The following is a 14837-nucleotide window of genomic DNA, read 5'->3' as shown; positions in this document are numbered from 1 at the left end:
TGTGGAACTGTGATGATACATTGACCTTGTTGAGTCATTTTGAGGCTTCAACTGAAATGAGACGTGTAAAACTCTTAGTCCATAGTAGATTAGTGTTAATTATTAGTATAGTTGACGTGTTTTTAAGGTGGTAGTCCTGGAGAATTATTCCCATTAATTTTCCATGAGATTTTATTTCCTTTATAATATAGACACTATTTGTCCACCAGGTATATAAACAATTTTTCATTGTGCATATTTTTCAGAAAATTGTAATATGACTTTGAAGGCTACATTCTGATAATAAATGAAGAAGGCTACAAGAAATTTTAGTTAAGCTTTAAAAACAAAGATCAATTATGAGATTTTAATCATGTTATTTATTTTAGCACTTTTATTTGCTCTCTTCAAGATAAACTTCAGTTTTCTCTAAGTTTAAATGTATATGATAAAACTGATAGATTTTTAATAGTCATTTTGATAAGATTACTTTTTTATTGAAAAATACATTTTCTTATTTCTATCTTCTTTGGAATTTTAGTATTAAAGGACTCTGATAGCGATTTGTTTTTCTTCTAGTTCATTGATGTAACATCTTAATATCTAATACTCTATTCATGCCAATGAACACTAAAATTCTCAGAATTAAAAACAAATTGGCCATAAATCAATCACCTAAAATAGAATGAATTCATTAGCATGTCTAATTGTGAGACTTAAGCCTCAATTGCATTTGACTTTCTCTTCAGCCTTCTCTTCCTTGCCATTTTCTGCCTGGTATTGCTGTGATTAGCATTCTCTTCAGCAACTTACTACACCTTGAGAAGCAAAGACTCACAGAAACTTGCATTGCTGCTGGTATGACGGGAGCCCAGCTGTAGGAATATGAGAGAAGGGAAAGTAAATGTAAATCATGGATATATTCCTCAGGGATTTCATAATTTTATAAAAAATATACATACAAAGCTTTAAATAACTTCATTGAGAGTATGAAAAACCATGTAAAAACATATAATAAATATGAAGGCCGAATGGATGGGAAATAAAAGACATGAAGTAAATAAATTAAGCAATGATTTCTAGAGAAAGGAAACTTTGTTATGATGTTAAAGGTGACAGTGACACAGATTGGTAGAAAGAAATATCTGGAGCAGGTTAGAGCAACTTGCACAGTAAAGAAATGCCAGCAGGGATAGCTTTTCTATAGAGGTCGTAAAAACAGCAAATGAATGTTTTCAATTATGGGCTCATATCCTGACTTTGAACCTAGTTCTTTAAATCTGTAAATCCAGCAGGCCTCAATTTTATTTTGTTTGATTTATTCCTCCCACCCCCTAGTCCCCGCTGAAACTTGGCCAAATTTAAGTTCAGCAGAGATGGTGAGATCCTTATTCAGCATTCACACCTGAGTAATGCTTTTGGTATATCTTGGGCTAACAGCCAATGTTCAGTCTTAGAATCATGATAAAACCTAATGTTATTGCTTATTCATTAGCATATATATTTGAGAACCTTATCCTCTGCTGTTAATTTAATAGTAAAGTGCTTATTGCTGAATTTCTCAAAACATTTTTTTTAACTTATCTATTCCTACTATCTGACCAAGTGCCTAATTTAATAATAAAGAAAGAACATATTTGGATTCTGCTGGACCAGACGAGAGATAGAAGTATTTTTTAAGCTCAGAAACTAAGCAAGTTGCATTGTCATATTTTTGATGGATTTGTTGGCTGCGTGAATAGTCTTTAATAAAGGCATGTTCACAAAATGAGAGAATGTTTGACTTCTTAATTTTCTAACTATTGCTAATTTTAAAAGCTATTTCTAACATATTGTACTAAATTGTATAAGCTATTTTTTTAATAATATGCATTTGGGAAAATTCTTTATGAGTTACTTATTTCAAAGAAACTTTACCTAAGATGAAAAGTTCACTCTGCATCATTATAAGTGTGTTAAAAACTTGTCTCTCACAAATAATTAAATATACTTCTCCAGACTATTACTACTATGAAGTGTTATCTTCCTGTAATTTTCTTTTGTTTTCTAATTTTCTTCTCATTTCATATATATACTGTGTTGAATGTATAAACATATATACAGTTTATGGCCAATATTCCAGCCAGGATTCTGAATTGTTTTTTTTCTTTTATAAGGTCTTGATGACATACTAAGAAGGAATGCTCTGAGATTCTATTATTAAATGTTAAGAGTAAATATGGCTTAGATAGAAAGACATTTGCTGCCTTAGATGGAATCAGGAAGTATTACAATTTTGAAGCATGTTACAGAGATAAGTTAAAAAGATAGGCTGGTTGACTTGAATCTTAAATTTCAAGCCAGAAGGGACACTGTGTAGCTTCTAGTTTCTCCGTTCTTCAGTCTCCTGAAATGGGAATATTTCAGTTCAAATAGGGACTTTTGGTCACTGTTGTGTACTTTCTTTTTTCTTTTCTACGGTTGATTGATAATCCCAATTTCTTTATTCCATAACTGACAAAACCATATTGTTTGTGTTTTAAATATTGTGGAGTTTGAAAACAGTTAACTCTGTAATTCAGCTAGTGAGAATTCAGAATTCTCTAAAGAGAATTCCAAGTAATTCTGAATTACTGAATTCAGAGTAATTCTCTGAAGCTTTTCACAGGCTAATAAAGCCTAGGTCACTAGACAGAAATGAAGAGGGTTTAAGTGGAAATGTAAACTATATACATACACACAAACAAAGGCATTGTAGTTTAAACTATATTTTTGGCATTAGAAAATATATAAACAGTCCTATGGAGCAAAATAGATCATACAAAATCAGATAGTAGTGTACGTGAAGTTTACTTAGTTTATAATTGAGAACTTGCACATTGTTGGGAAAAGGAAAGTTTAGTTCCTTTAATCTTATGAATATACAAAATGAATTTCAGATGGATTAGTACATTAATTAAAAATACAAAACCACTGGATAACTAACTCTGTATAGGACTGAATATTTTTATCACTCCACATGTGTTTTTTTAAAACAAGGTTTAACATTGTGTCTATTCCTCCAGGTAGGAAAAATGCATAACAAAGCAAATATGAAGGACAGCAAAACTGGGAAGCTCTTTCCTTGATGCCAGACACAAAATGGAAAGTAACCCTTTCTTGGGAGCTACACCTAGATTTCTCTTGTCACCCGAAACCACTGATGGAAGTGATGGATGAAGGTTCTGAAAGGAGAAATTGAGATTTGAAAGTTTTGGACAAATCTGTTATCAAAACGTAAGTTCCTTCAGACACTGGTAGAGTTTTTTAAAATCCCAATTTTTGTTTTTGAGACCTGGGGAACTATAAAAGAGGCTCATAACATGGATATGGCTCATGCTTATCAGGAGAGATATTTAATAATATGCTGGTTTTCAGGTTTTAAGCATTTTTTTTTGAATAATGAAATTATAACATGTACAGATATCTTTGAATTATCTTCTGATTGGAAAACTAAGTTGTGTGTTTTTTTAATGAATATTTATTTTGTACTGAAATTTACATTCAAATTTTTCTAACATAGTTTTCCTTCATTTGTTTCAGTACACTGACTTTATCTGATTACCTTTATTTTTCTAGAATTAAAATATATAAGATTATGTTCATCTCAGGCAAAGAATGAATAGATATTCAATCTGGAACACAATTTGTATATTTTAAAAATCTATTGATTTTTATTATTATTCTTTTTAATAGCACTCAGAATTAAACTATGTTGAATGGGAAAATTTATAACTTTAAAACAAATGCTTCTCTTCAAAAAATACTAAGGGCATGTGAGGGAGCAAGAGATCTGATTCTTAGGTTGAAGGCTGTGAGAAGAATGTCTTCATTTATTTCTTTGTTTTTAAATCAGATCTGCAATATACAAAGGAAAGTTTTACATCTGAAAGCAGAAATGTAATAAATCTTAGAGTTTTATTTCAGTGTTAATGATTGTGAATAAAAAGGATAAAGGTAGAAATGAATGCCGTGGTATTTAGAACAATTTATTTAATGTAGTGCTCTTGTCCTAAAGTGCTGATGTTCATACTGTCTTTGCAGAACTGTAGATGTTCAGGAATATTTGTGAGTTCTTCCCTTTATTTAAGAAGAATGTGTTATATTTCAGTGAATTATAGGTGGCAGTATACACAGCTAAATTCCTTGAATTACTGCAGGTAAATGGAAGGTTTTTCAATTAGCTAACAATCGTACATTTAAGCTGATTGTGATTCTAGTTCCCTTTCTTACCAACCTCTTCTTTTTTTGTTATTAATATAAGAACACCAAATAACCTTCCTCAGATAAGAGAGTGATTTTGAGAAGTGTTTTAAATCACAGATTTATTCTAACAGTTAGGAAGCTTTTTTTAAAAAAAAATTTTTACTAAAGATACATTAGAAGAGTATAATATTCATTGACCAGTTGATTTCATACGAAAATGAGAATCCAAAGCTAAAGGGACGCAGAATTACATATCAAGGCTGTGGCAGATAATTTTTTATTCTGTCTCTTTCATTTTCTATTTTAAAAGTTACAAGCAAATGTGCTTTGATTGCTAAGTTGTAAAAATGCAATGCTTTTCTGATTTGTTATCCTGAAGAGTGATATCTATCTTTGAGAAAGTTAAGTACAAAATTGCTGTTCTTTATGTCTGATATACACCCTGAAAGCATTATATTCATAGGAATGATAAGAAAATTATATATGGTGTAAAGAAAGAGGATAAGTCTTAAATTGATGATCGATAGCTACATTACAGCATCTCCTGGAGAAAAAGAACCTTAGACTTGAGAGCAATCTGTTGGCACCTTTGTTTACAGAGACCTGCACAAGGTGCATCCAAATATTTCATGACAGTTACTCGGAGACATACAGAGTGGTAGATGTGAGAACGAAAGAGGGAAGCAGATCAAACTCCCGTGTCTGAACCCTGTTATCATGTTTTACATATTGACTCTTGTGAAATGCCACACCCTCCTTCCTTTTATGCTGAAATCCTTTCATTTAATTGAAATTCCTCATGTACAAAGGAGGGAATTGAGAACTGGATATTGTCGGTGTAAATACTACCCCAGTAAAGTAAGCAGTGCTTACTTTGTTTTTATTTGTTTTTTCTTGAGTGTGATTTTTTTGTTTGTTTTTGTCTTCATTTGCTTTATCTGTTCCCTTCCTCACCATAATTTGTTAATTCATTTTAATACACACAATTACTGGCTGGGTGTGGTGGCTCACACCTATAGTGTAGCACTTTGGGACACTGAGGTGGAAGGATCCCTTGAGCTCAGGCGTTGGAGACCAGCCTAAACAAGAGCTGGATTCCATCTCTAAGAAGAATAGCAAAAGTAGGCAGGCATTGATGGCACCTGCCTGTAATTCCACCTATTTGGGAGACAGAGACAGAAGTTTGTGTTCACTATGAGCTAGACTGATGCCGTGGCACTCTAGCCTTGGCAATAAAGTGAGACTGTCTTAAAAAAAAAAAAAATTAGCTTATATGGCACTTATGATGGTGAAATAGACATTCCTGTTTGTACATGTGCACATTGGGGTGCTGAATTGTTTTGCATGATTTGATTAACACAAGCAGGTATATACATTTTATTGATTCTAAAGTGAAGTAAACAGACTTGAAAGAAATCCATATCAAAACTATTTCTTTAGATTTTTCTGTTCTTTTTAAAGATAATTATGTTAAAAACTTTTATGTTTTGTTAAGTACTCTTCAATTAATTTTATTGTTTTCTAATAGGATATAGTTCTCCAGTATTTGGAGGTCTAAACAGCCTTTGGCATATAGACTTTAAAATTGGTGAAAACCTATAGAGACCCAATGAGATTTTAGTTAAATTTATTGAGTTTATTTTAAAAATTAAGCGAAGCCATGAAAATTCATTAAACAGGATCTCAACCCAGACTGTCTTTGAACTATAGATACACAAGGGGCCTTAGGTTTTATTCCTACTTTTTGAATAATTAACTCTCCTAGACAGCTCTTGAGTCTAATAATTATATGTGGAGAATTAACTCTTTTCATCTGAAACAAATATTATCCCTAAAGCTACTATATTCCCAAAGGATATATCTCCCTAAACAGTATTTTTATATATACTAGTGGAGATTTCAGTCTTTCTCACTACTGTTGTCAAAGTTCTATTAAAAAAAAAAAGCATGGTTGAGATATGGATATTGTAATGTAAGTATAGCTGACTGATTTTGCATAGTTGTCTAGGTCCTCATGAAAAAATCATTTATGAAAGTTATAAAATAGATATCAGACCTTTTACTTTTATGACACATTTAAATGATACAGGGCCCTGGAGAAACTTAATGACTTACAATTCCCCAGATAATTTCAATTTGAAATGAAAACTGGCAAGAAATTTTGTTTGATTCATTTATTCATTCAGATATGTACTGAGCACCAACAATATAGCAAGATGTTTTGACACTTTAGTGAACAGTGCTCTTGTCTTTATTTATGTATGTGTGTGTAGACAGACAACAAAAAATAAGGGTATCAACCTAGTAAATTATTTAGTATATTAGGATGTGAAAAGTGCTATGGAAAATAGAAAAATTTAAGGTGATCTCTTAATTTAAAATTGTGTACTTTTTTTCCCTTTGAAATTTGTGAGGGCTATAGAATACAGATGAGATGTCGAATTAAGTGAATATGATTGTTATGACATGGGAAAATATCCAAATTTGGCTGTTCTTTCTTAAACTTAAAGCTGATTTCTCATTTGTCACTAAATTGAATGTTTCCCACTAGGCAATTTGCCCCAAACACTAAGTGACTGGGAAAACCACTAAAATAACCCTGCCATTCGAAAGAAAAGAAAGCTTTTAAAGTAAAGAGATGACGAAATGTAAAATAGTTTTCCTTTTTCAATAGTTGCCTTATTTTTTATTAGAAACATAAGGAAGTATTTAAGAAAGCATCAAAAGAGGCAAAACATTTGTTCAGCATGGTGAATAAATTCCCTACAGTAGACTTTTGAGGAATTTCTTATTTACCTTAATAAAATCCTTATCATCCATGGGAGTAACTTCACAATAAAATTAAATAAAGTAAAAGCAATGAAAAATGTAGTTATTGTGGGTGGCGCCTGTGGCTCAAAGGGGTGGGGCACCGGCTCCCTATGCCAGAGGTGGCAGGTTCAAACCCAGCCCCAGCTCCATCCATGTAAACATGAAAGAGGTAAAGTATCCATGTTTCTTTAAGGCTGCTTAATATTCCATGGTATACATGTACCACAATTTGCTAGTCCATTCGTGGGTCGATGGGCACTTGGGCTTCTTCCATGACTTAGCGATTATGAATTGGTCCATTAATAAACATTCTGGTACAGATGTCTTTGTTATATTGTGATTTTTGGTCTTCTGGGTATAAACCTAGTAAAGAAATTATAGGATCGAATGGCAGGTCTATTTTTAGGTCTCTAAGTATTCTCCAAACATCCTTCCAGAAGGAATGTACTAGTGTGCATTCCCACCAGCAGTGTAGAAGTGTGCCCTTTTCTCCACATCCACGCCAACATCTCTGGTTTTGGGATTTTGTTATGTGGGCTACTCTTACTGGGGTTAGGTGATATCTCAAAGTAGTTTTGATTTGCATTTCCCTGATGATTAAGGATGATGAGCTTTTTTTCATGTGTTTGTAGATCATGCATCTGTCTTCTTTAGAGAAGTTTCTATTCAAGTCCCTTACCCACCCTGAGATGGGATCACATGTTCTTTTCTTGCTAATATGTTTGAGTTCTCTGTGTATTACGGTTATTAGACCTTTATTGGAGGTATAACCTGCAAATATTTTCTCCCATTCTGAGGGCTGTCTGCTTGCTTTACTTACTATGTTCTTGGCTGTGCAGAAACTTTTTAGTTTGATCATGTTCCAGTAGTGTATTTTTGATAACTGCTTCAATTGCCTGGGGAGTCCTCCTCATAAAATATTCACCCAGGCCGATTCCTTCAAGAGTTCTCCATACACTTTCTTCAAGTATTTTTATAGTTTCATGTCTTAAGTTTAAATCTTTTATTCAGTGAGAGTCTATCTTAGTTAATGGTGAAAGGTGTGGGTCCAGTTTCAATCTTCTACAGGTTGCCAGCCAGTTCACCCAGCATCATTTGTTAAATAGGGAATCTTTTCCCCACTGAATCTTTTTAATTGGCTTGTTAAAGATCAAATAACGGTAAGTATCTGGATTCATCTCTTGGTTCTCTATTCTGTTCCAGACATCTACTTCTCTGTTTTTATGCCAATACCATGCTGTTTTGATCACTATAGATTTATAGTATAGTCTCAGGTCTGGTAGCGTGATTCCTCCTGCTGTGTTGTTATTGGTGAGTAATGTTTTGGCTATTTGAGTTTTTTTCTGATTCCATATAAAATGAAGTATTATTTTTTCAAGATCTTTAAAATATGACAATGGAGCTTTAATAGGAATTGCATTAAAATTATATATTGCATTTGGGTAGTATAGACATTTTAACAATGTTGATTCTTCCCAGCCATGAGCATGGTATGTTTTTCCATTTGTTAACATCTTCAGCTATTTTCTTAAAGTTTCATAGTTCTCTTTGTAGAGTTCTTTCACTTCCTTTGTTAGGTATACTCCCAAACATTTCATCTTCTTTGGCACTACTGTGAAAGGAATAGAGTCCTTGACTGGTTTTTTAGCTTGGTTATTGTTGGTATATATAAAGGCTACTGATTTATGGGTGTTGATTTTGTAGCCTGAGACATTGTTGTATTCCTTGATCACTTTTAAAAGTTTTGTAGTAGAATCCCTAGTGTTTTCCAGATATATGATCATATGGTCTGTGAAGAGTGAAAGTTTGATCTCTTCTGACACTACATTGATACCCTTGATTGTCTTTCTTCCCTAATTGCAATGGCTAAAACTTCCATTACAATTTTAAAGAGCAATGGAGACAATGGGCAACCTTGCTTGGTTCCTGATCTAAGTGGAAATGATTTCAATTTAACTCCATTCAGTACGATATATATATATTCTTCTTAGCAAAGTATCTCTGGAATGGAAGAAAAAGTATCCAATGTACTCAGCCCTACTATGAAGCTAAATTATAGCTTTCACATGAAGGCTATAACCCAACTATAGCACAAGACTATGAGGAAAGGGCCAAGGTAGGGGAAGGGAGGGGGGAGGGTAAGGTAGAGGGAGGGTAATGGGTGGGGCCACACCTACAGTGCATCTTAGACTGGGTACAGTTGAAACTTAGTAAAGGCAGAATACAAATGTCTACATGCAATAACTAAGAAAATTCCATGAAGGCTACATTGAACAGTTTGATGAGAATATGTCAGATTGTATATGAAACCAGCAAATTGTACCCCTTGATTGCACTAATGTACACAGCGATGATTTAACAATAAAAAAATTAAAATTAAAATAAAAAAAAAACAGCCCCAGCCCAAAACTGCAAAAAAAAAAAAAGTAGTTACAGTTATTTAAAAAATTAAATTTCATTTAGAAAGTGATGACAGTGTCAAATGTGACTCTGAGAACATCTCCACATTGATTGTACTTTGCAAAAATCTGATTTGTGGTCAAGTGGTAATGAAAATGCCTAAAGATGTTTGTCAATAAGATTGGCACTTCTGGAATAGTGCCAATAGTGCTATATGTACAGATGTGCTTCCTATATATACTTTATTAGGTTTCTCTCAACTCATTCATTTATTATAATTATATAAGCAGTAAGCATAGAACAAATCATGTTCTCTGTGAGTACAAAATCTGTAATTACAAAATGCTTACTTCTTGTTGTAGTGTTCTAGAAAACCTGTCTTCCTGAAACTTCATAGTTTTATTTTACCATCATGCCCATACCCTAGTCTTTTATATTTACTTACTGTTTTCATGTACTTATTTATTCATTTATTTAAAAAAATATATAAGATAAACACATATGTTAGACATTGTGCTAGGTGCTTTCAGGTACCTTCCTGCGTGAAAACATTCTCACAGTAAAGGCGATAAAGTGACAGAGTTAATCTGAAAAAAAAATCTCCATAGCACCATTTAGTTCTTTGTAGCTTACAACTGTATGTTTATTAGAAAAGCAGAGATGATGATAGTCAGGATAAACATAGAAGTATCACTAAGTGTGACATCAGAGATAACAGAAATCTGGATACATTCAGGTGACTGCCACATAAGTGATGTTCATAATGATGGCGGCCAATAAGGAAAAGTAAATAAGGAAAACAGTAAATATTACTGGATATGCCTTTTAATAAGGCAAAACATTTTTAATTCATTTCAGAATGATTTCAGCACAGTGGTCCACTTACAAAAGTTACTAACAAATGAGAGTAATGATGATAATACTTCCAATAGTTTTTGAGATTGTTGACTATAATTTAAAGTTTAAGTTGACTATTTTAAAGTTTGTTTAAAGGAAATTATTTTTGCCGGGTGTGGTGGCTCATACCTGTAATCCTAGCACTCTGGGAGGTCAAAGTGGGTGGGTTGCCTGAGCTCACAGGTTGGAGAACAGCCTGAGCAAGAGCGAGACTCATCTCTAAAATATAGACAGGCACTGTAGCGGGCACCTGTAGTCCCCACTACTTGGGAAGCTGAGGCAAGAGAATCGCTTAAGCCCAAGAGTCTGAGGTTGCTGTGAGCTCTGACACCATACCACTCTACCGAGGGTGACAAAGTGAGACTCTATCTCAAAATAAAAAAAGGAAAATTATTTTGTATAATTTATTTTATTTTTAGACTTGGATGGGTAAATTACACCATTACAGATTGTATTCAATCTATTTTTTTTTTTTCTTTTTTGTAGAGACAGAGTCTCACTGTACCGCCCTCGGGTAGAGTGCCGTGGCGTCACACGGCTCACAGCAACCTCTAACTCTTGGGCTTAGCTATTCTCTTGCCTCAGCCTCCCGAGTAGCTGGGACTACAGGCGCCCGCCACAACGCCCGGCTATTTTTTTGTTGCAGTTTGGCCGGGGCTGGGTTTGAACCCGCCACCCTTGGCATATGGGGCCGGCACCCTACTCACTGAGCCACAGGCGCCGCCCTGATTCAATCTATTTTTAATTGCTCCTTGTACATTTAATTTTCTGATTTGCCATGCCTGATTTGTTGCAAATCTGGTTTTTAATAAACAATTTCCTATTATTTATAGCTTTAAAATACAGTGAATGGATATATTCACATTTATATTATATTTAATAAATCATATTTAAGTCATTCCAGCCTTTAATAAATCATATTTAAGTCATTCCAGCCTCTCTATACAAGCTCTACTTTAGCATAAAATGTGTGGAATTATCTTATGTATACTTATTTTAAATATTCTATTTCTAATCTAATTTCATCACATAGAATTGGAACTGTGTGTCTTAATTTCTCTAGAAATATCGTTAAATTTCATATAATACCTTTCTGAGAGAAATGAGAGTAATTAAGAAGCATGAAGTTACCTATTTAATTAGCCTATTTGTATCCTCAGAAGAATCTTTAGTTGTGAAAATTGTGAGGGAGCTTGCCCTTAGTTAATTGAATCAGAAGATGTTTTTACTCATTTACATTTCTTTCTACTATTTGGTTTAGTTTTATTCACTCAAAAACGACTCACTTCCAAATTCCAAATTATACACTTTTTTTATATGTAATATTTTATTGATAACTGTGAATCTGTAGTCAAATCTAGGATCAATATCAGCCCAACTTTGTTACCAGAAAGGCACTGAATATATTTTTACACTAAAGAAATGTTCAAATATAAAAATATATCACATTAATTTTTTAGAGTAAGGGATTTAAGATGTTGACATCCATTGAACAGTTCAAAATGCAGTTTGAGAATTGCTTAATCTTTCTTTCCTGTGGCTATTGCTAAACCACAGGTACGGAAAATTTGATTTATATATGCTTTCTTCCTTCCCCAGAGAATTGTATTTATTAAGATGAACTTTACCTATTTCAGCTTAATATTTCTTTGAAAGGCATGTCCTAATTTAGAAGCCAGTCAATAAAAGGCATCATACTTTTAATTACTTTTAAAAAGAGCCTAATCTTTCCCCTTTGAATACTCCAAATTAGATTAAACTTTCGGGGGTGGGGGGGGAGGGAACAAAGCAGAGGGGAGTTGCCAATGGAGAAATGAGTCGAAGTCAAATGTAAGTTGCCAATCTTTTGATAAAACGAAGAAAACTCGGAAAAACAGCAGCTGCTATTTCAGATCAATAACTCCAGTACCTCCTAGTGAAAACATTTTGAGACTGCTGAGTAGAAATACTTTAAAGGTCTATTGTAAAAGAAACAAGAATTTTATTCATTAATTAGACTCGTCAGAGACTGCTTTGAATTTGCAAAACTGAATAACCTTTTATTCCATGGTTATAGTTAAATCCTTTAGCTCATTCGATTTCCTATGTCCCATTTGATTTCACTTTAAGGTTTCACCTTTACAAATGCATTATACCAAACCAATCCCATAATGTTTTCAATTCCCTCTAGCGTTAGTTAAAAAAAGCAAGGAGTACCTCATTTTAAAATTAATACATGACATTGGGAATATAAATTGCACGATTAACATCTCCTAATAATGTACAAGTTACAGAATAGAGAACATTTTTGTTTATGTGTTTCATCAACCTTAAATAGACAATGAAGAATTTTCTTCTTCTTCTTCTTCTTCTTCTTCTTTTTTTGACAGAGTCTCACTATGTTGCCCTTGGTAGAGTGCCTTGGTATTACAGCTCACAACAACCTCAAACTCTTGGGCTTAAGCGATTCTCTGGCCTCAGCCTCCCAAGTAGCTGGGAATACAGGCGCCCACCATAACACCTGGCTATTTTTTTTGTTGTTGTTATTGTTGCCATTGTTGTTTTAGCAGGCCCTAGCGGGATTCAAAACTGCCAGACCCCGGTGTATGTGGCCAGCGCACTAACCACTGAGCTACCAGTGCTGAGCCCTTTTTTCCTCCTTAATAATGACTTTGTTGAATTGTAAAATATTGGACTTGCATAGAGATTATTTAAATACATTACAATTGAGGTTGATTTAAAGGCAGAATTTATGCCACTGTTTGATATTTTGCTGTCTAGCATGCACCATTCATTAATTCGTACTTCATTAATTTAGAATTTCTGAAAATTTGAAACTAGTATTGAACTTTTTTGATGATGAGAAAGAGGATATTCTTAACAAATAAATAGTGTAAAAATTAAATGGGAAAAGTATACATACTCCAAAATCAGCAGTTTTCAGTTTTAAAAATAGCTAAGAATTTTAAAAACATAATTTTTTCAGTCAATGTATTTGACAGTTACAACCTGTTTACTAACTATAACATTTATACTTCTAAGATACATTTGGTTATTTCAGACCTTAACATACTTCAAATATTACAGTTTCTTAAAAATATTTTTAAATTTAACTTTTTCAATGTAAAAAATGAGAATTTTAATCAAATTGTGCAGTATAGAAAAACAGAGATCTATTCCTTCCATCCTCCCTATCTAAGGTTCCCAATCTTCAGAGGCAGGAACTTTGCACTGTGTAAGCTGTTCCTTCTGATATGCATATCTAAATAGTATATTGATATTTCTGTTGCTTGATTTTTCCATTTTGGAGTGTATCTAATAATCTCCCAGAGTGGAAACTTTTTTTAACTACCTATTCATACATATGAAAACATGCTACTTTTATTGCCATTATCCCAAAAATTTTATCATAGTTTTTGGTTAAAATATTATTTAATGTTTACATGATTATGAGTGTGTAAATTTACTTTTATTTGAGTTAAATGGTATACTTTGAAGATAGCTGCTTTCCTTTTTATCTGTTTTTATCTGGAGTTAATAACTTGTTTAATCATTTGTTTGATTTGTATGTTATCTGTGACTCCAACACAGTGGAAACACTGTAAAATCCTCTCTGTTCAAACACTTCAGGTAATCTTCTGGGTTCTTCCCCCTCCCACGTTTTCCCTGCCAGCTTCTTATCCCATTCTGCAACAGCTGATTTCTAGGTCAACTGCACAGCTGCCAAACATGAACTTCTTTTCACCATCTTCCTAGACATCCCCTTGCTTTTCTTTTGTGTTCAGTCTTTCATTTCTCCTTCTTTTTTTTCCTCCTTCTCCTTATTTTATTCCTTAATTTAAAATAAACACATTCTCTAGAAATTTATGAGAAAGCGATCATGGGTATTACATTTTTGAGAACCCACAATTCTGAAAACATCTTATTTGACTAAAAATAGAGTTCTCACTTAGAAATTCATATTCTTCCAAATATTGAAGTTTTCCCATTTTTTAAGGCTTCCAGTGTGTCTCTTAAAAAATTCTATTACATTATAATTCCAAATTCAGATCTGTATAATGTGAAATGTTGTGTTTTCTTATCTATCTGGAAAATTTTTAGGATCATCTTTTGAGTTTTGGTACTCTAAAATTTCAAGATCATATGATCGAAGTTCTCCCCCCGCCCTCAGAGAACAGAAAACAAAAACAGCATTTCACTAAACTGAGTACTCAGCAGGCCTTTTTTTCATTCTTAAAAATAAATATCTTTCAATTTGGGAAATATTTTAATGTCGTTTCTTTGATAATTTTCTTTTTCAAATTTACTTTGTTCTAGTTTTTCCTTAAAGTTCATTTTAATTAAATAAGTCCCAATTTTATTACCTTTTCTTGTCTATTTTCTATGTCTTTGTGGTTTCTAAAATTTATTCTCAATTTGATTTTCCAACCTTCTTATTGGATATTTTTATGTTCATTATCATACGCAGTACTTGCATTTAATTCCTAAGAGTTCTTTCTTTTACTGTGGATTTACTTTTTAAATAATCTCATTAAGTTTTTATGGAT

The 14837-nt window shown here is 33.0% G+C and overlaps 1 long non-coding RNA gene across 2 annotated transcripts in view; it reads left to right on the top strand.

Annotated features, from left to right (window-relative positions):
* Nucleotides 1–14837, top strand: part of LOC128588434 (uncharacterized) — a 56285-nt gene that overhangs the window by 6872 nt on the left and 34576 nt on the right. For both annotated transcript variants that reach the window (XR_008380777.1, XR_008380776.1), the window contains exon 2: nt 3024–3234. This is a non-coding gene — a long non-coding RNA (uncharacterized LOC128588434). The remainder of the gene's footprint in view (nt 1–3023; nt 3235–14837) is intronic.

This window comes from Nycticebus coucang, chromosome 1 (genome assembly GCF_027406575.1).
Source record: "Nycticebus coucang isolate mNycCou1 chromosome 1, mNycCou1.pri, whole genome shotgun sequence".
NCBI lineage: Eukaryota > Metazoa > Chordata > Mammalia > Primates > Lorisidae > Nycticebus > Nycticebus coucang.
This window is presented reverse-complemented; position numbering and strand designations above follow the sequence as displayed.